At 37.6% G+C, this 23,201-nt stretch overlaps 1 protein-coding gene and 1 long non-coding RNA gene across 9 annotated transcripts in view; both read right to left on the bottom strand.

Annotated features, from left to right (window-relative positions):
• Positions 1-23,201, bottom strand: part of erfl3 (Ets2 repressor factor like 3) — a 112,380-nt gene that overhangs the window by 84,396 nt on the left and 4,783 nt on the right. The gene's annotated exons all lie outside the window — the stretch shown is intronic.
• Positions 1,115-4,762, bottom strand: LOC141378172 (uncharacterized). Its single transcript, XR_012392027.1, has 2 exons — positions 4,020-4,762; positions 1,115-3,899 (listed from the first exon to the last, which is right to left on the bottom strand). It is a non-coding gene; the product is annotated as an uncharacterized lncRNA (long non-coding RNA).

Raw genomic sequence — 23,201 nt, 5'->3', positions numbered from 1 at the left:
TTCTGATCCCCTTTTTCAATTCCTCATTCGTGGGCTCAGGGTATTGGCTGCTACGGTGTATTGATCCGATACCTGTGAGTGTATTTGTATATACAGCTAATAGTCTTGTATGAATTGATCTTATTATTTTATGGTGTGCTTCAAGCTTATCCATTTATAAAAATAAATTAAATACTGTAAATTCCAGTATTTTTAATTTCAGACATACATTTAACAGTTGATCGGGTTTCCCCCACAGTTCAAAGACATGGCTATGGGTGAATTGAATAAGCTAAATTGGCCGTCGTGTATGTATGTGATTGCAAGAGTGTATGGGTGTTTCTCAGTGTTGGGTTGCGGCTGGAAGGGCATCGACTGCGTAAAACACGTGCTGGATAAGTTGGTGGTTCACTCCGCTGTGGCAACCCCTGATTAATAAAGGATCTAAGCCGAAAAGAAAATGAATAAATGAATGAACTTTTAACAGTAATTTTAAATTATAACATTATATATTGCATTATAAATGAATAATATAAGAAAATAAATCTCTTTAAAAAGTCTAGAAATAACGTGTTAAATAAAAAGCATTTCAGTTTTTAGACACAATATATAAAACATAATGCAACAGCTATTTTTTATCAATTATATTCCAAATTTTAGTAAAAAAGTTGATTGTTTACACATCTTTTACTTTACGTGAAATGTGTTCACGCAGTCAGATAGCTTAGGAAGCGCTTTTTAGAAATATCCTTGTGACGAGGCTTAATGTTACCAGGACTCTAAATGTTTGATAAAATGGCGAAATTAACATTTTTGGCAACTTACCGAGGCTGATAATGCAAAACAACAAACTCACTATTTAATGTTGTTATCATTATAGCCCATTGGCTGTTTTTGAAAACTTTTTTTTAAATGACCCTTCCAAATGATTCTGGCACAGCTCAACATTCTGTGCACTAGCCTTCGTGAAACTATTGTGTTCGGCAGGGTGACGAGTCTTTATATGCTTTATTTAATTACTTAAAGTTGCTAATACTTGCGCAACCCACTGTTTTACTGTCTGGTTTAGTCTGAAACACCTCAGTGCTAAACAGCAGACATACTGCTAGTGCATTTTCATTTCTTCTTCTTCATATTTGACTTTAGGTTTGCAGTTTGAAGCAAAGCTAACAGGCATAACAATATGACTCATTTAGGCAAATAATATCGGATCAGTTTATGGATTCAAATACTCACTGATACATATGCCAGATTTTGTGGTATCATTGGCACACTAGCATCAAAATGGGAACAGCCCTACTTATTTGAGCTTTCCTCCCTAATTTCTTATTCTTAGTTTAAAACTTGTATCATAGCATAGACCTTTAAGTACTTCAATGACACGTCAGTGTTTAATTAGTCATAATACTGAGTGTTCTTATCCTATGAGAAGACACTGCTTTTGAATTATTAAGTCAAGACGTGAGACCTTGCAGCATTTAGGCATTCATGATGGGTTGCAGTGCCAGATGAATGAATTAGGCAGTGTCAGAATTACCAACTTCTCCCAGTAATTTCGAGTAATGATGATTGGATTCCTGCTGATTGGCCATTGTGTTCACATGCTCAACAGATCTGACGGTGATTGGCTCTAATGATCAACAATTTACAAGAGTACTCGCAAGGATACTGGAGCATTTAAAAGCCACCCCTATCAGCTGATCCATCAGCAAATTGACATGGCATTCAAACTCTCCAGTGCCCAAAGAATTTCACTTCGAATTATGTATGCACCTAAATTTTAATAAAAGCATTCTTTAAATATAGAAATCTTGCACTTCCTCATGTTTTACTTCTGATATTTAGTCAGATTCAGTATGGGCTAATGGCAGATAACACCTCTACTCCCCGAAATTCTGCTTAAAGGTTTAACTGCCCATGTCAGTTACATTTTCTTTCAATTTTGAGGTAGATTTCAACTGAATGAGCGGGGTTTCTTGACCCTTCAATTGTAAATTAAATATAGTAATCAAAAAAGCTTGCCTGTTTAATTGAACTTATGGCAATTACCCAACTTTTTCTTGCCACTTCTACTTTGTTTAAGATTGTTTTTCCATTCCAAAAGACTGCAAGAAATAAGTTTGTGCAGTAAATAATCCTCATCCTAAAGTCTCGTTGAGCAGGCTGTATATTTTTCTTCATGTTGTATTTTCTGTTGGTATTTTTATGTGACATGATTTAACAGCAAAGCTATTTCAGTCCCCTGCATGATTTTCTTCTAGACTATTTTACATTTTTCTTTGTTATCCACTGTAACAATATGATAAAAGGCAACATATACTGCACATCTGCAGTCTGCCAATTTATATATCAACCGAATAATTTAATTCGAAGGAATGCATTACAAATCTCTCATTTGTTTCAGTAGATCCTCACATCTTTTTCCAAGTGTTTTTACAGAAATGCTTTGTTAATGTAATTGTGTTACATTTTTTTTTGCACCTCTAATCCTTTAAAGTGTTTACTGGGCTGCTTCTAAAGCAGTATTTGTCTGTTAAAATGATTGAAATCCTTTTAAAATATTACTCAGTGTCCCATTTAATGTATTTTACATGGCAGGCATGTTGCTACTGTGATATTCCTTTTAGAAACTCAAACTTTGTTGCAGATTTTAGGGATTTTCCATGGCTTGTTAAAAGTGATTTGTTAATGCTATAAACTTCCATTTTAATGTTCAGTGGTTGAAAGGCTAATAAAATAATTTTACATAATCGTACTGCTTTTTTAAAAAAAAAAAGAAATGTATGCCATTCCATTCAAAGCGTTTATAACTGAAGTTACTCTTCAAAGCATCTGAAAAGCATCATGTTAACATTTAACATTGATTATAAATTATAAACTTAAAATTTGTCAAATTAAAAACATTGTAGAATTAAAACACACTAAAGAAAGTAGCTCATTTCTTAAATAAGTTAGCTAAATTATTATTCTTTCTTAGATGAGTCACTATATTAGGTACACCTATCCAACTGCTCATTAACGCAAATTTCTAACCAGCCAATCACATGGCAGCAACTCAAAGGTCAAGACGATCTGCTGCAGTTCAAACTGAGCATCAGAATGGGGAAGAAGGGTGATTAAAGTGAGTCTGAATGTGCCATACGGGCTGGTCTGAGTATTTCAGAAACTGCTGATCTACTGAGATTTTCACAGACGACCATCTCTAGGGTTTACAGAGAATGGTACGAAAAAGAGAAACTATCTAGTAAGTGGCAGTTCTGTAGGCGCAAATGCCTTGCTGATGCCAGAGGTCAGAGGAGAATGGCCAGACTGGTGATATAAAGGCAACAGTAACTCAAATAACCACTCCTTGCAACAGTATACAGAAGAGCATCTCTCAATGTATAACACGTTGAACCTTGAGGCGGATGGGCTACAGCAGCAGAAGACCACATCGCGTGTCACTCCAGTCAGCTAAGAACAGCAAACTGAGGCTACAATTCAAGGTTCATCAAAGAGGTTCACAAAAATTGGACAATAGAAGATTGGAAAAACTTGCTTGCTCTGATGAGTCTCGATTTCTGCTGCGACATTTGCATGGTGGAGTCAGAATTTAGCATCAACAACTTCAAAGCATGGATCCATTCTATCTTGTATCAAGGGTTCAGGCTGGTGGTGGTGGTGTAATGTTGTGGTGGATATTTTTTGGCACACTTTGGGCCCATTAGTACCAACTGAGCAATGTGTCAACGCCACAGCTTACCTGAGTATTGTTGCTGACCATGTCCTTCATGACCACAGTGTACTCATCTTCTGATGGCTACTACCAGCAGGATAACACACCATGTCTTAAAGCACAAATCATCTCAGACTGCTTTCTTGAACATGACAATGAGTGGCAAAGGCCTCCACAGTCACCAGATCTCAATCCAATAAAGCACCTTTGGGATGTGATGGAAATGGAGACACGCATCATGGATGTGTAGCCGACAAATCTGCAGCAACTGTGTGATGCTATCATGTCAATATGGACTAAAATCTCTGAGGAACATTTCCAGTACCTTGTTGAATCTATGCCAAGAAGGGGTCCAACATGAATGGGGTCCAACCTGATCCTAGTAAGCTGTACCTAATGAAGTGGACAGTGAGTGTATATGTCGTGTCTCAAAATTTGATGAAGACAATTGAGTTTCTGTGTGAACATACGGCAATCATCTCATATAATCCAGTAAAAAAGTGCTCATGATGTTAGTGTCAAGAAGATTAATTTCCTCCTATAACAAAATGCTCAAAAACACCACTAGCATCACTTTTGTGTTGTGAAAGATGTGATATGATGTATTAAAGAAACCCACACCATTCATTCACACAGACATGCAGGTTATATAATTAAAACTATTATATATATTTAAAAGCATTGTATAAAAGTCCTCATCTTTACTGGATTTGGTGTACAGAACTACTTTTGATTCATTCAATATTTGCTAAATCTTGTGACACTTCATGTTCTGCAGGTGAAGATGATGACACAGCGCAAAAGTCTAAAAAAGAAAATCACTCATGCACTCACTAGCATGTGCAACTGACACCCGGCCTAAAAACAAGAGCGGGATGGAGAGAAGAAGACAGAGAAGAGAGTGATGGAAGATGAGCTGCCACTGGGGTATTCCAGCATGGATTAGTGACAGAGAGGTTATGTGTGTGTGTGTAAGAGGAGTGCAGCGATGGAGGTGTAATCGATGGTTTAAAAGGTTTTCAGTCACACCAACACACACACGCGCACACACTGTATTTTTTCATGCAGCTCAATATGAAATACAAGACCCTTTTGAACACACGCACACACACGCACAAGCACACGCGCACACACACACACACACACACACACACACGCACACACACACACACACACACACACACGCACAAACACACACACGCACACACACGCACAAACACGCACAAACACACACACACACACACACACACACACACACACACACACACACAGTACATGTCAAGCACCAATATCTTCTGACTGTGGAAGTGTCAGAGGTGTATAATGAAATCAAATGGCACTTTAAAGTTGAAGAGTGTAATTTGTTCAGTGTTCAAATACTCAGAATGCTGCACTGAATAGGCTGCAAGTCTGCTGTGCTTTGTCTTAGTACCATGTGCTACTACTGCTACAACCAATATGTACTATTACTACTACTACTACTACTACCACCACTGCCATTACGTACTACTACTATTACTGCTACCATCACCACCATGTAGTCCTTCTACTACAACTACTACTATTACCATGTACTACTACTACTACTACTACCACCACCATGTACTACTACTGCTACTATACCACCACTACCATATAGTACTACTACAACTACTACCTCCATGTACTACCACTATTACTACTACCACCACCATCACGTACTACTACTACTACACCCATGTAGTACTACTACTACTACCACCATGTACCACTACTACCACCATGTAGTAATACTACAACTACTACTACCATGTACTACTACTACTACTACTACTACTACTAGCACCATGTACTACTACAACGTACTTGTACTACCACCACCATTATGTACTACTACTATCACTACCACCACCAGGTGCTACTACTACTACTACCACCATGTACTAATACTACCATGTACTACTACTACTACCACCACCATCACATACTACTACTACTACACCCATGTAGTACTACTACTACTACCACCATGTACCACTACTACCACCATGTAGTAATACTACAACTACTACTACCATGTACTACTACTACTACTACTACTACTACTAGCACCATGTACTACTACTACCACGTACTTGTACTACCACCACCATTATGTACTACTACTATCACCACCACCACCAGGTGCTACTACTACTACCACCATGTACTAATACTACCATGTACTACTACTACTACTACTACCACCGCCAAGGCCACCATGTACTACTACCACAACAATGTAGTAAAAGTACTACTACTACTACTACTACTACTACAGTGTACTTTTACTACCACTACTACTACCATATATACTACAAATAATAATAATGATAATACTAATAAAAAAATATAATAATAATAATAATAATATTTGCCAGAGATGGGTTTCGGCTTGAAGGGCATCCGCTGCGTAAAAATGTGCTGGATAAGTTGGCGATTCATTCCGCTGTGGTGACCCCGGATTAATAAAGGGACTAAGCCGAAAAGAAAATGAATGAATTGATGAATGAATAATAATAATAATAATAATAATAATAATAATAATAATAATAATAGCTAAACCAATAGCGTGAGGCCAGGGTCAGGGAAAACTATGTGTACGTTTTTATTCCATTGGGTACATACACAAACATACAAAAACATGTTTTGTAAACTAATGTTACTGTAGCTTAAGTTCATCATTATTAGCTTTACTTTTACATTTAAAAGTACATAATACATTTATTTAATTCCCTAATTTTGTACAAACGACTAAATAAATAGCAGGCATACAAACACATACATATATAAAAATAAATCAACAACAGTAATAATAATAACATAAAATCTTTCAACTTAATACCAACATTTCTATAATTAGAAGAAACCTGAGCAACAACATTGTCTGCTATAATTAAAAACTTGAAATTCTAGTCAAGAATGTTTTTTAACATTCAATTATCTGCTATAATATTACTACAAACATATCTGTAATGTTTTAAATTCAAACTAAATGACATCTACAACCATTTAATAACATATATATATTGTAAAGAATATGTTTTACATAAAACATCCATTGACTTCCATAGCATTTGTTTGGCCAATTACCATCATAACCCAATTTTTTTTGCTTGGCTTTCGGACCAAACGGCAACCAGTATCTGCACAGTTATGTCATTCAATCTAGTCCTCCAAAAGGCGTGTTGGGTTGAAATCCAGTCTGTCTTCCGTGAGCGTGTAACAGAATATCACAGCTCAAACGCGGAGTCTGTCTACACAACAAGCGGGCAGCACGTGAGGGAAGGACGTCCTTCCTCGTAGCTCCAAAAACATTTTCCACCTGCCTTCCATTCAGCCCTTTATATGATTAATAGTATTTATTGCACAGGTGCACACAAACACAGTCATATCCAACACGCACACATACACACAAAGCTTGCCATGACAAAACACACACACCCTAACTGATGAATAGGAAAGTGCGTGCTGTAAACGCTGGCGACGAACTGGTTCAAAGTTCACAGTAAACTCCAGTGAGGTTTAAAAGGGTCGCCTAGACGCCTCTTTTTGAAGGCTTGGTTGAGTTTATAGAGTGTGTTTGTGTTTATACTTATATTACATAAATGCTTATATTCATATTTATTTACATTTATACCATCATTACAAATACAGCCTGTTGACTTCCTGACTCTATGAAGCTTTTAGCCTGAAAAGCATAATGCTAATGCTGCCTTCATGGCGGTACGCATGGAAGGAGACTGAAAGCTGCTATGTGATTTGGCTAAGGCCCCGTTTACACTAATTCGTTTTAGTTTGAAAACGCATACGTTTTGCAACGGTAAAGCCATCCATCCACACTACGCCGGAGTTTTCGAGCACCGAAAACAGAAACGCTGGATTAGCCGTTTTCATTCTGAAACGCTGCTGCTTTGTCTCAGTATGGATGGGGGAAAACGGAGGCTACCTGATTGGGGCTTTTGTGTCATTGCGTATCCTTATACATCAATCCCCTATCACGTAACGCATGGTTTTAATGCTACCGGGAGACAGCAGACCAGCTTTCACTGTAAACAACAACATGGACACAGAAATGGGAGCGTTGTTTGCACTATTGTCTGTTTTAGGCGCCATTGTGCAGTTATTCATTTGTTACGTTTAGTAACAACTCGACCTTGTCATCTGTCCACAAAAATACTCTTGCTTTCTTTGCCATCGCGTTCATTGTTCAACCGGTGTTTGTTGACTAACAATAACCAAATGCCGAGCGAGACACATGCTTCCTGTTTATACTAGAACGCGCATGACCAGAGTGCGCGAATGATCACGTGATATACGTTTTTGGTGGCATAGTGTGGACGTAGATATGTTCAGAAACGCTAGGTGAAACGCTAGCGTGGACGCGGATCATTTTTGATCTAAGGGTGCTTTCACACCTGTGAATCGATTCAGTTGTTCCGAAACAGAGATTACAATTGTTACATTGTTGCTCTTTGCTCTTGGAGCGATTTGCTTTCACACTGCAAAGTTTCTAAACGGACCAAAAGAGCTAAAACAAGTCACGTGTGAGTAAACTCTCCTCACATTGGTCAGAGTGTAAGGGTTTATTTTGCAGCGTCCCGCTCAGCTGTCAGGAGAGGTGGTGGTTTGGTGGTGATTGACAGGGTGCGCGAGCGCGCAACGTGTCTGAGGCGAGACGCGGTGGGGAGGGGTGAGAAGGGTGCGCGACGATGCCTATTTGAGGACCGGGAGGGAGACGCGAGATTACCGGAAGATCATCACTCATTTGCGGGCATCCGGAAACTCGCGAAACTTCCCGCCCTACTCATAATTCTCTCTTCATATAGCCGTTTGCCTATTACATATCCATAAAACACTGTGATATAACCGCGCTCGTTTCGGATCGCTTTCTCACTGCAATCGAACCGCTCCAGGGTTCGTTTTAATCGAGCCGAGACCACCTCATTCAAGCGATCTCGGAGTGATTACTTTGGCGCAGAACAGAGCGCGATTGCCCTGTTCACATATGCCAAACGAACCGCGCTAACTGGGCAAACGAGACACGTTCCGAAACAAAAGTGTAGGTGTAAAAGCACCCTAAAATGCAATTTTAAACGCACTAGAGTAAACGGGGCCTAAGATGTGTTTCACATGTCCTGGTTGGCATTACAGGTTTTCCAATGTTAAGTAATACAGACCCTTTCATCATAGTAAGAAAATCTCTGGAAGGACCATTGGCTAACAAATGGCACACTAAGGAAAAGTCACACCTGGGGGTGGGGTTTAGCTCAATTTTAGGGGTTGGTGATGTCACAAACCCATGAAGAATCTTGTTGTAGTGTCTACCAGCTATTTGTTGTAGGTCTTTACAAGCAAAATCTGTAAAAGAGAATCTCTGTTTTTGCTTCGCTGTAACTTTGTAGATGTTGTTTACGCCTAAGCAGCAACACTACGCACTAACCCATGTTAAAGAAGTGAAATCACAATCAAGGACTCCTTTAAACAGAAGGAGAGAAGGACGAATATGATCCTGCATTCCTCAGAAGAGAAGGAAAGGGGATGGGATTTGAAGCAGGGGGTGGGGTGGGGGGTGTTAAAGTGGCGCCAGACAGCATTTGAATTCCCGGCAGTTGACCACACAAACACACACTCTCACACAGACACACACACACACCCAGGTTTAGTGTATGTGTGTGTACATAATGAATAAAAGTGTGTGTGTGCTGACTTTCATTATTATTTGAATAGCATTATCACAATCTCATACACACACACAAAGTCATGTTTACCTAGCTAGCAAAATGAGGACATACCACTGCTTAGACAGCAAGTGTTTTATAATTACTAAACTAACCGCAATACTACTTTCAAAAGAAAAACTAACTGTAGTACTACTATTAAAAGAAATACTGTTAACTTACAGTCTATTTTAGTGAGAATGTAATCAAGCTTCATCAATTGCTATTTTTGATTTAACACTATTTTTTTTAATGATAATTAATATTTAAACCAGCTACAAGCTATTTAAATGAGCTACTTTTTATGGTAAGTAATGCGCAACGTTACTTTTGCGTTACTTTTTTCTGACCTGGCTGGAGCTTGATCGCTTTCAGAACTTGCAGGGTTTTTTCTTGTCTTTTTTTAAAATAAAAGAGCTCTAAAAATTAACAACAGACTATGCAACATTCATTTTTACCTTAAAAAACAACAACAACAAAAAACGCATAAAATATTTATGTAGTATAATGTTATCTTCAAAGGACTTCCTGACCCCAGAGCTATACATGCCGTATTTACCAATAATGAGTGTTTAAAGCAATGCGTTTGCTACTTTTGTACTTTATGTCTTATTAGTGAGGTAAAATCACGGTCCATTCAGATAATCCTCTTTTCCTTTTCTTCAATGTGTTGAAAATAATGAGAATACTTCCATCACAGAAATGTAAGGCTCTGCAATCTTAGTTTCTGTCTGTTTCTCCATTCTCTAATTGTGTGCGGAATTTAACGTGACTATACGCTCATTTTAATTCAGCAATTAATTTTTAATAGTGTATTAACTAAACTAAAAAGTAATTTGCATTACATTTTTCAAAGAGTAACTCAAATATTATTACTTTTTTTTTTAAGTAGTTCCTTTACTTGCTCATAACCTATGTGTAAAAAAGTTATAAAACTCACGTGACTTAAAATTTGTTACCCCCAACAGTGCACACTAAATTATTATTTTTCAGTTTTTAAATTTAAATGTAAATATTAATATTTAAAAAATTTAATTAAATTATGCTAATCTACATGTATGTGAATATACAAAAATATACAATGTGTAGAAACTATTTTTATCAAGAAATTGCTCTTAAATTTAACAATATAAATATGAAGAGTCTGCAAGAAGAAATTCAACAAAAAACTTTTGAAATGAAATTTTGAATTAGAAAAACCAAAGTAGTATTTGTTTCTCAAATGTACAGTAATCTTAAAAATGATTTAGCGCACAAATTTATATCAGATTATCCAATCATTGTACGCTTATACATTTGTCTATACTTGTTTAAATTTCACATATACTTGCTAACTTGTATTTTCTTTTCAATATGAGTCCTAATTTCACCATCCTTTAGGGGCATCTGGTTTACACAATGTGAGCAAAACCTTCATTTATTTATTTATTTTTATTGGTGTTTAACAAGACCATACATAGTAGTAGTATACAAAACAATTAAAGAATGTCTTAGTTTTCTTATTTTCCCACTATCCCTTCAAAATAAAACAAATACAATTTATGAACTAAAAACAGACATATACTCGGAAAGAAAACAAATTGATTAATCAATTAATGAATTAATTAAACATGAAATAATATTAATAAATCATAAATAATAAATAATAATAATAATAATAATAATAATAATAATAATAATAGAGCAAGGTTACAATAAAAGAGTAAAAAAAATTTAAATGTAAAAAACGTAAAAATAAAATAAAATAAAATAAAAGGAGAGAAAAGAAAAGGAAAAAAAAAAAAGGTTCAGGTTAAGGAGTTAATATTTATTTTTTTCCAATTATTTACTGTGTATTAGAGCTGAACAGGGTAAAGGCTGGTTTATACTAATGAGCCAGTGATCGGCGTGAACCACAGGGCATACCTTGCATTTATACTTCTGCGTGCTGTTTGTCTTGCATAGCAATAACACTTCCGAAACGATAGCTGGCAGTAGGTTTTTAGGTGTCAAGCTTCTTCACATGTGTTTTGTTTTTTTCTGAATGCTACCTTAATGTACAAGTAGCTAAAACTCGCTCATTCAGAGGCAGGAACAGGTGGACTCGCAACATTATTCATAAGGTAAAACGAAACAAAACTTTCCACCTGGAGCTCCTTTACGGGACTTCACACTTGTAAACACTTGTTCCAATGGGTTTGCGCGGTTCTCTGCCCCACCCACATTCGTCAGTACTACCAAGCAGACCAATGACAGAGCTTGCGCTACTCATCGTTGCGACATGTAGTTATACATTTCTGAGAGGTGTGCGTCAGCGTCGGCGTCAGCCATAGCGAGGGCTTTGCGACCATGCGAAGGCTACGCCAGAGCATACACAAGCGCTTGATGAAGAAGTTTTAAGCATTTAATAGTCTAAAACAGGTCTGGTAAAAAGATTTAAAAGATCCTGCATATAAGCATATTAACTTTTATGCAGCTAGTTCTATTTTTATGCAGCTAAATAACAATGTGGGCAAAACCTTTGTAACACAAACAACACATCAAAACATATTTTAACAGTCAACAAACTCGCGTGCAGTGAGCGAAAGGTGCATGACAGACAAAAAGGAAACAAAATGCACCTAATCTTATCTTAAGTGCTTATGACCAGCACTTAACATCAGTTAATGTCCCGACTCCAACGTGAGATGCTGCACTGAGAAACACACATACACACACACAGTGCAGGTGTTACACTGAGTCACGCTCATGACAATGCAGCCTCTGTAAACTACCTGTATTACATTTCTCTCTCCTGACACACACACACACACACACACACACACACACACACACACACACACACACACACACACACACACACACAGAGAAAGAGAGAGAGAGAGCAACATTCTTCCACAGCAGGCTAAATTTCATCAGGTTCAAGCGCAGAAGATCCTGATGACAGTCTGCAGCCAATCTAACAGCAGCTGAGCGCTAATGAGCAGCCGCTCCGGCACAAAAAGTCTCGGGAAAACAACTAAGTACAGCGAAACAGAGACAGACACAGTCCACAAACACAGACGACGCTTTAATCGCACTGAGGAAAAGGGCTCAGATCATGTTACACGGCTAGTTCGGCCCAAAACGCTGTCATCATTTACCCACACTCATGTCATGTTCCAAATGCATGAGAGTTTTGTTTATGTTTGGAAGACAAATTAGGACGTTGTTTTGTCAAATTTGAGGGATTTCAGTGCCTTCTCTGAAAGTCTGTTCATGCTAAAAAAGTTTGCAAAGAAATCAAAAAATAAATCCAAATGAACTGAGCGGTTCAATACAAGACTTTGGAAAAGACATGATTGTGGATAATGGGGATGGTATTATAGAATTATAAGAACAGAGTTAGCTGAAAGTTTGTGAGAAAAAAAAAACTATAACTAACGACAACATCACTGCAAAGACTAGAAAAGCACTAAAAGACTATGTAAAAAGGAACCTGACTCACATGAACATGAACTTCAGAGCTGCTCTCAAAGTCATTTCACAAGGATTTACCATTTTTCTGAGGAAAAGTTGTTTGTAAACAAAGAAAGCCCATTTCTTTACTACAATTAAACAAAGTAAAAGTAATACCAATGAATTTTTTTAATAAAAAAAAATATCAATATTAGTACACAATAGTTGTCATTATTTTAATTTTATTCATAATTCAGGTGTAGAACTGAACATGCTCTATGTGATCTTTGGATTATTTAAGTTTGTTTTAGCCAGTTGCCATTAAACAGAAAAAAAATGGAATTGGGGGGTCAAATTCTATAGATTTATACATGTTAATAATCAGGTCTGTTTGAGGTTCTGTTTACTCTTGCTAATCAATGTATAAGGGCAACTCACACCAGGCACGATTGCCTTGAACCGTGCCGAAGTGTGCTTTTGCCCCCTCTCCTCTCCCCGACGGCCTGCACTCACACTACATTTTGCCTTCCGAGCCTGAGCATGCTTACATCATCGATGATGCGACTGTTCAGTTTAAGGGAAGAAAAGCAATCTCGCTCAGCACAGTGGACATTACTTTAGTTTTATCGTTTTGTATTGTTTTTAGTCGTTTGGAATGCAGTGACACAAAATCAAAGATTTTGACAAACAGATCCACCACATTTGAAGCCTAATTTTCATAAATGTTCCTTGTTCTGCAGGAATTAGGAGGTTTGCTGAGGGTGCAGCTGACATACAGCGAGGGATTTGTATCTTTGATAAATTATGACAGTTTGTATTCATTGAAAAGTAAGAATGATTAATAAATCCATACAAAACTCTTAAAATTGACGTCGGGTGTTCAGTTTCACACTCATGCATGCTTTGCATTCACACTACAAGCGTACCGTGACAAAGTCCGACCGAATTGCGCTCTTGCACACCTCTGCACCTCTTGTACACCCAGGCATGGTTCAAATAGCCTATGAGTACACCCTAAATAAAACATGGCAGGCTAAATGTAATCGATTCATTATAAAATGCACTCATGTTTGCTCTAAATACTTGGATTAAACTTTCTGGTTCATACATACAGTTAAGTCCATAAATATTTGGACAAAAGCAGCAGGAAGAATTCTGAAGTGTTTCGGGCAATATTATCTGCTCATATTCAGCCAAATGCTTCGGAACTCATTGGACGGTGCTTCACAGTGCAGATGGACAATGAACCAAAGCATACTGCAAAAGCAACCATGGAGTTTTTGAAGGGAAAGAAGTGGAATGTTATGCAATGGCCAAGTCAACCACCTGATCTGAATCCGATTGAGAATGCTTTTTACTTGCTGAAGACAAAATTGAGGGGAAGATGGCCCAAGAACAAGCAGGAACTGAGGGCAGTTGCTGTAGAGGCCTGGCAGAGCACCACCAGGAATGAAACCCAGCGTCTGGTGACGTCTATGCATTCCAGACTTCAGGCTGTAATTGACAGCAAAGGATTTGCAACCAACTATTAAAAAAGTGAAAGTTTGATTTTTAATTATTATTCTATCCAATTACTTTTGGACCCTTAACAAGTGGGAGGCACATATGTAAACTGTTGTAATTCCTACACCATTTACCTGATTTGGATGTAAATGCCCTCAATTTAAAGCTGGCAGTCTGCAGTTAAAGAATGTCCAAGTACTTAAGGACCTCTCTGTATTTATTATTTAATCTCATTATAATTGTTTTGAGGTGTCAGTTTCATTTGAGTACACTTAAAACGGGACCAAGACCTCAGATTTAATTAAAAAATATGTTCATTTGTGCATCAAAGTTGAATGAATATATCTTATTCATTAGCAAGAAGAAAATAATAACTAAATGACAGAACTTTCATTCTGAGGTGAACGACCTCTTTATGACACTGTCATGACCTAAGAGTTAAACAGATGCTGGACAAACAAATGGTTTGTAAAATGCTATCCGTGTTCAAAAGCACAAGGTCTGATGCATCTGTGTTCAGGAATGCCTGCAGAAGCGAGTTTTTCCAAGAATGCGATTGAATGTGTGAGAGTTTGTGCCTGAGTAAATGACTGCGTGTGTGTGTGTGTGTGTGTGTGTGTGTGTGTTTGGCAGAATGCTTTCCTGGAATGAGTAATGCCACACAGGCTGCAATGATTTAAGCTTTGAGCAGGAATGTGGGAGGTCCAAGTTGTTTTTTTTCTGCAAAACAAACCAGTGTGAGAGCGCGCGTGTCAGCGTTAACACAGCGAGTGTTTGCTGAACCATGAGAAGATTGCCCTATTATCGGTTGTCAATGGCGCAACGATCAATATCAACACTTTGTCCATTATTCAAAATCAATAATTGTGGCTCACTACATACACTCTATAGGCGTTGCGTCTCTTCTGCATCGTCCTCAATGAGTGGAAACAGATGTTGGAGCTCTCTTTGCACAGTGCAATTATGTGCAAGTCTAATAAAAGGCTAATGGAGGTTTCTCTGAAAGTATAATGGAAAGCTACAGTATGAAGCGTAAACAGTGGTGGGAAATGAGCAGAAAAGGTCACTTAACCTTTAGCATCTCATTTAAACAAACACATTAACGTACACAGAAACAGATTTAATAAAAAACTATGAATTTGATTTTTATCTTTAGAGATTATTAAATCATTTAACATATCTGGGACTGCTGTTAGTTTATTATTTAGTTTGTTTTTATTATTTTAGCTTGTTTTTCACAGCACCAAACTTGCTTTTTCAGAGTAGTTGCAATGAGAAAGGAGTGAAAAAGTAACGGGATAACTAAACTACGTCTAGTCACTCCGGTTCAGCAAATAATCCAGCAATTTGCTAAATATATCAATAAAGCCAAATGTTTTAATGCCATCTCAAGTGTTCGGTTGGCATGACATGCCTTCTTAGATACCCAGGATGGCATACATAGTTGAATGTGTAACCATAAAAAGTGGCCAGCAGAAGGATATTAGAAAGTAACATGAAAATCTCTCACTGGTATACACAGTCGTCTCACAGCAAAAAGGTCACCGGTTTGAGTCCCAACTAGGTCAGTTGACATTTCTGTGTGGAGTTTGCATGTTTTCCCCATGTTTGCGTGGGTTTTCCTCTGGGTGCTTCAATTTCCCCCACAGTCCAAAGACATGTCGCATAGGTGAATTGAATAAACTAAATTGTCCGTAGTGTATGAGCGTGTTTGAATGAGTGTGTATGGGTGTTTCCAAGCACTGGGTTGCAGCTATACTGGAATAGTTGGCAATTCATTCCGCTGTGGCGATATCTGAAATAGACACTAAACTGAAGGAATATAAATAAATAAATGAATGAAATTTCATGACTATCTGACCCTATTAAAACGTATTAAAAAGTTTTTTACGTATTTATTTTTAAATTATAATTTTTTTATGATTTGAACTTTTTATTGATTTTTCTTATTTCAAATTATGCAGATGAAAATCAAATACAGAGCATTAACATAAAAGCAGAACAATACAAAATAAAAAAATAAATTGCTCTTCAGTGTTTGAACTCTCAGTAATGATTAAATCACACTGAACTGAGCTAAACTGAACTGAACTGAACTTAAACACTAAAACCTGAACCACACTGTTCCAGTTACTATGACCATTTATGTGAAGCTGCTTTGACACAATCTACATTGTAAAAGCGCTATACAAATAAAGCTGAATTGAATTGAATTGAAATACAATATATAAATCATATAAACTGTGTAAGTAAACTAAACCAAAACACATACAAGGAAAAGAAAAAAGAAAACAAATATGGGGGGTAGGGGTAGCTAATATCATAGCCTTAATTATTATATTGTCTTGTTACATGTTTGCTAACATTGTACATCACAGAAATTTAGAAATTTTCCCCATTTATCAAAATAAATGTTAAACTTTCCATGTAAACTTTGGGAGAGTTTTTCAAAAGCTGCAACTCGTCCTAACTTAGAGATGCACTCAAAGACCGGAGGTTAACTGGAAGATTTCCAGTTTTTAACAACATTTTTAAATATTAATATTTTTTTATTAAAGTGTAAAAAATCATTGAAATAAATAAAGTGAACCCAAAAACAATCAAAACTAAGTAATGAAGACCGACTGTGTTGTTGCTTTGCTGTATCTGGACCAAAAACCTTCAAATGAACACACCAAATGGCTGACAGAAAAGAAAACAAGCATTTTTATAAAATTGTGGTTATTATTAAACAAAAGTTTAATGTATTGATCTGGCAAGATGGGCTTTTAAGCTTTAGAGCAGCTTAAATCTATTCAAGTCTTAGGTCTATGCAGTAGAAAGTTAAATTAGGAGACATTTGTGCTACATGACTGAAACAAATGAATGTTGGAATTCGTTTTGCCCAAAAAAATTTGAAAACAGTAAGACAATACAACAATCACAATGTACTTGGTGAGATCCAACCGTCCATGAGTAGGAGTAGAAAAATGTGAAAGTTTCTAAAAGTTTGAACTGTCAAACTAAATGAAAAAAAAAAACACAAATATGAACCGAGAGTACAAATCTGGTCCAGAATCTGCAAACTTCTGTAAACATGTAAACCAAAAACAAATCAACGATCAATTGTTTTGTGCTTGAACGCAAGCCAAAAGGCCTCAATGGGAATACACCCAAAAATGAGCTCCATGACACATGCTTTCACACATGCCTTTAAAGATCTTCTTCAGCGGTTTGTCATGTTAATGAACATCCTACTGAAGGCTCTTCAGATATGCGAGGTATGCCTTTGTGAAAGCCATGCAAATATCCAACCACATAATAGAGCATTGGTTAAACTATTGTATCTGCAACACGCTTCAATCATCGACTTGCTCTTGTTTGAAGAGAGAGTGCTCAAATCTCACCATGGCCCTGTATGTTTATCATTCTCCCAATGAAGAGGAAGAGCAGAGTACTGAGGAAGAAAAGTGAGAGCGAGGTGACATTTGACCTCACTAACTACAGCCAAACGGAAACTTAATCAAATATCGTCAATCTGTAGTACTTCTGATTTGAAAAAAAATGAGGAATTAGTGAGAGGAATTTAGGAAATTACAAAAGGAAATGAAACCGTGCTGACGTGGTTCATACGCTTCATCTCTTGAGCATCGGTGCGGTTGATGAGATGGCATCAGCCCTCATGCCATTGGCTGCGTGGCATGTGACTGGCGGGGCAGGGGCGTGTGCTGGAATGCAGGGTTAGGGGTGCCGCTATTGAAGGTCATGAGGTCAGGGTCATACACACACATGTTCCCCCCTTCCCCCCTGATCATACACAGGGGCCTCTGTGCTGCTGCCAGTCCATAAATGACTCCAACACATGGAGGCTCCCGCTCGTATTCTCCTCTGCCCCCGTAACCCACTGACATGGCAAATACACACAAACCACTGTGCTCCCCTGTTGGTGGACACACCATTATTGTTCTCCAGGGGTAAAACCAAACAAAATACTATTCAACCCCAGAGGGCCTCGTTCATCCCTAGAAATACACCATCCGTGCACTTCCAGTGAAAGATTTAGTCCCAATGCTCCCAAATGCAGGTACAAGTTCTCCCGAGGCGAGAGAGGTGTAAGAAGAAGAAAAAAAAACGTACTGATTGTATTGCTGGAGTGTTTGAAACGTTCTCACACTTCAGTGTCAACGAAAAATCCTGGCTATGTGTGTGACATTTACAGCCGTTCCATTTGTGTTCACAGAAATAGCATGACGGGGCAACCGTTTGATGGGCCTGATGGGAAAGCAGGCAGTGCGGAAAATACAAAACATACTCGCTCGCTGACTGTCTCGCACAAACACACGCACATGCTGCCGAACAGGATACATAAGCATGTAAACATTGAGAGGTGCCTGTTGATGTTGAACTGGTTCCAGAGAGACCTGAGCAACTGAGGCGGCTGCATAACACTGACTAAAATGAAGCATGCGGTCTTCTGTGTGACAATGTGAACAAGCGTTAAAAGCCTGCTAATTATTCCAAATTAATGATCTATTACGGCTACATGGAAAACGGGATATAGTGGTCATGACAATGACGTGCTCAAGCAAACTGTTTAACTGGGATAAAGCAAAGCAAAGGGCTTTGGATATAAAGGAAAGCTGTGACCTGAAATGAAGCAGGGATCTGTTAAAAATGTTACATTGCTATGTTTTTATGCTGTTTTAGGCAGGGTTTAAACTACTTATTGAAAACAAAACATTTCTGTATGACTACAAGAGCTAACACCTTAAATGTTTTTACACATCAACATGCATGGAATTTAGTTTTTCAATAAAAATGAAATGTGAAACACTGTTGTTTTGTATTGGTTTATTATACCACTAATTAGCTCTGAACCAACAATAATTAAGTTTAAATGTTTTATAATGCATGACTAGCATAGTATGTATTGGATTTTAATAAAGTATATGAATAATTACTGATAAAACAAGCAAAAAACACATAACTCTTGAGCCAGTGTTAAATTGTTAACACTTTCGAAAATGTTACTTTAACTCTGGCCAGTGTGGATTATATTTACACCGGTAACGTGTTCAAATTAACTCTCTCAGAGTTGAATCAACTCTTGGCCGGTGTGGATTATATATACACCGGTAAAGTGTTAAAATTAACTCTCTCAGAGTTGAATCAACACTGTTGATTTTGCTGTGTACTATTTATTTAATGTTAGTTATACAGCAGTTAATATTTCATTGGCTTTGCAAAGTTCAACAACATTCATTCATTCAGAAAACAAAGTAATGGACTGTATTTACAGGTAATGCCATGTTTACACTAATACGTTTTAGTTTAAAAATAGTGTTTTAGAATGAAAACGATCCACGTCCATGAATCGTTTTGTTAGAAATATGCATATAGTGAAAATGATGTCATATATATATATGTAGCTATACGATGCCTCAACATTTTCGGTGTCTGTTAAGTCATTAATGTCAAAATGAAAATAGGTAGTTGCTTATATCATGTTTTCATTCTATTGTTAAGATAGTGAAACAACGTAGCTTGCAGAGTGATGCGAATGATGTTATACAGTACACTATTCCCTTTGAAGATTTACCCCACATGTTCTCGGAGGTTTGGTTTGCATATCAAACTTGCAAAGTCTGAACTAACAAGGAAAAGATGCTAGTCTGCACTTCAATCAGATGGGGCGAATGTCATGTTAAAAAACCTATGTTTTCGTCGCTTGAAAATTACAGCATAGTGTGGACCTTAGGCACAACTGTTGCAAAACTTATGCATTTTCAAGAGTTCACACTTAGATAATGCTTGACTATTTAAGCAAGTTTGGCATGCTGTCCCGAGAGAGCACCCTGAGCTCGGAGATAGATGAGCCCAAGGCTCCCGCCTGGTTGATAAGCTTTAGCAGGGATATGAGATCAGGTAGTTCTCGATAACTTCATAAGAATAGACTGCTAACTGCGCTAGTTGTAGTAAGTGCTTGTGACTTTTGTTGCATGGTTTTTGAATGTGGGAGGAAACCGGAGCACCCGGTGAAAACCCACGTGAACACGAGGAGAACATGCAAACTCCGCACAGAGAGTGTCGGTTGGCTCAGCTAGTGTTTGAACTAACGACCTCCTTACTGTGGGGCAACAGTGCTAACCAATGAGCCATCGTGTTGCCCGAACTTAGCATTGAGGTGGAGGAAGATGGGATGGAGGGGGGGGGGGATTAAATAAAGTTTATTCTGGATATTTATATTGAATTTAGAGTGATCTGATTGGCTAGTTAGTGATTAGTGATAGGGATCAGCTCTAGTCAATACTATCATGTGCTCCTCTCCAAATTAGTTGGAGAAACTTTTCTTAAAACCAAAACGTATTAGTGTAAACGGGACCTAAGTCGCTGAGGGGCTGTTTACAGTACATTTCAGCCAAAAATTGGAAACTTTTTGGGGACTGAAAGAACATTATTTTGAAAATGAGTTTCAAAGTCATTTTCTTGTAAATGCCCAATATAATATGTAGACTGGGCATGGGACGATAACTGCAAAGATCAAAGAGCTTTCCAAAGATTTTCTGGACAGTTTTCGCAGATGTACGTTAACACAAATAGCTTTGAAAATTTAGTTGTGTATGCAATAAACTTTTAAAAAGTGCAAATAAAAACAATTTTTGACTTTATCGATGTCATGTAAATGTAGTCTGAATCACTAATTCAAACAATTAATTTAACACACTGAATATTTGCCAGAAAAAATTCCACATTCTGTTCGACAAAACTGACAAAAATACCTTAACTTTAAAGTTGACAAAAAAGTTGTGTAAACGCTGAATATCTCCAAGTCCAGAATGGAATTTGTGCGACTGATACCGCGTTCACCATCGCGAAAGAGCATGCATTCACTGAGATCAAACTAATACTGCAGCTCATGAAAAGACCGTTACTGCTATTAAAATGACGTATGCAAATAATAAGCTATATGTCAATATCAGCTGTGCAATATCAGACAGCACCCGTGAGAACAGCACAGTTATTATTGGTAATTCAGTTCATTTCATTCACGTCAAGCAGTGCACAAAGGTCCAGTGAGCGCATGCAGATTTGTGTTTATGTGTTAGTTGTGATTAGAGTGTTGATATATAATATAATCTGTTAATATAAAACGTGTAGTAATAGTGCTTATCATTTTTGGTGGGTGCGACTAAATTTTATCTAGTGCGCTTACATTTTTGAAGTTAGGAGCACCGGTGCTACCAAGAAATAAGGTTAATTTCGAGCCCTGTGATGTAAAAGTTAAGAGTTAAAATGCTTGTGGCATGCATTAATTAACTGACATTGTGGTTTTGTTGTTGTTGTTTTTTGCTTTATATATTTTAAATCTACCAGTATTTATGCACAGGAATCGAAAAATAAAATGTAAAATAACAATTTATATTCTTTACTGTATGAATTAAATATATTAAATTAAACAAATTAAAAATATCTACTTTGGTAAAGTTTTGATGAGTATTCTTTCTTGGCCTGAATACTTTAAACTCACTTGGCCTTTACGTGCAGAGATACATTTTCTCCCAGTAATGTTCAAACTCTGCAATTGATCCACAACTCACATGCGTTTGAATTGCAGTGCAGGTCAACTGTTATCCACATTTAACAACGCACATCCTGCTATTGTTGACATCCACTATTCTAAATAGGCACATTTGCAATGTCAGTGCTAACACAAAATATTCTGAAGCCTCACTACGTCCTCAAAGTGTAAAAACTTGAATACTTTTCTGACACTGACGGGTGGTGCTTAACTCTGTGAAAAATAACAAGCCAATATTACTAGTTAATGCTGCAATCATAACCGCTGACTCTTCACTAGCACACATCTCATGAGACAGCAGACAAATTACAGTGTTAGCCATTGAGAATCCAGCCGTACTAAATACACACCAAGGCTTGGCGGGTAGACCATAGTAAAACCACAGACACTTTCAGATGTTACAGAGGAAATGAGATCAGCCAGGGTCAGCTCCAGCCTATTTGCGCAGACACACACAGCTCGGAAAAGAAGAAAGCCTGAAGAGGTGCGCATCATTCTGTGAATTCATGCAAAGTGGCAGTCAGAGAGTGAGGAACTGATAAGAGCAGTGTCTCTTATCTAATGTGATTCATGTGGCGAGAGCTTTTTGATGAAGTCGATAGTGTCACTGCTACAAGGACTGACAGACACACACACACACACACACTACTTTTATCAGGATGCACACCATACTGACGCCTCCGGTTCTCAAAACAAACCATGGCTTTCAGAGAAACACACTCTCACCGAAATGCACTACGTATGTTTACCACTGTGGCTGTTTGCAGGTAAGAACACAGACTGAATAGATACTAAAATCTGATGAAGAATGAAGCACTCGGAAACCACATCCTATACTCAGTACTGTATGTTTGTCTCCCTCACTTGCTCGCTCGCTCACTTGCAAACTCAGCAGCTGAGCTCACCTCGTAACTATCGAGGTCAGAATGTGGCCCGCACAGCCGTAGACTGATAAAAACCGCAAGGTACTTGTAGTAGTTTTTGCCACCTGACTTAAAGCAGCATCTCAACCGGTCTTCACATCGCATTCCTGGTGTTCAGACTAGGGCTGGGCGATTTGGGCTAAAATCAAAATCTCAATTAATTAAATATTTTAACTCTATTACGGTTAATGAACGATTATTATTAATTATGTATTTTTTTGTCCTTATAGTTCACTGACAAGTTTTGTCCAGTAAATATGCTCACATATTAAAAGGGAGAGATTTGTATGTCATAAACACACATGAGATGAAGTAAACACACTATTTACTATCTACGATTATTTATTGAACATTAACGCTGAACAACT

Source organism: Danio rerio, chromosome 16, assembly GCF_049306965.1.
Source record: "Danio rerio strain Tuebingen ecotype United States chromosome 16, GRCz12tu, whole genome shotgun sequence".
Lineage (NCBI taxonomy): Eukaryota > Metazoa > Chordata > Actinopteri > Cypriniformes > Danionidae > Danio > Danio rerio.
This window is presented reverse-complemented; position numbering and strand designations above follow the sequence as displayed.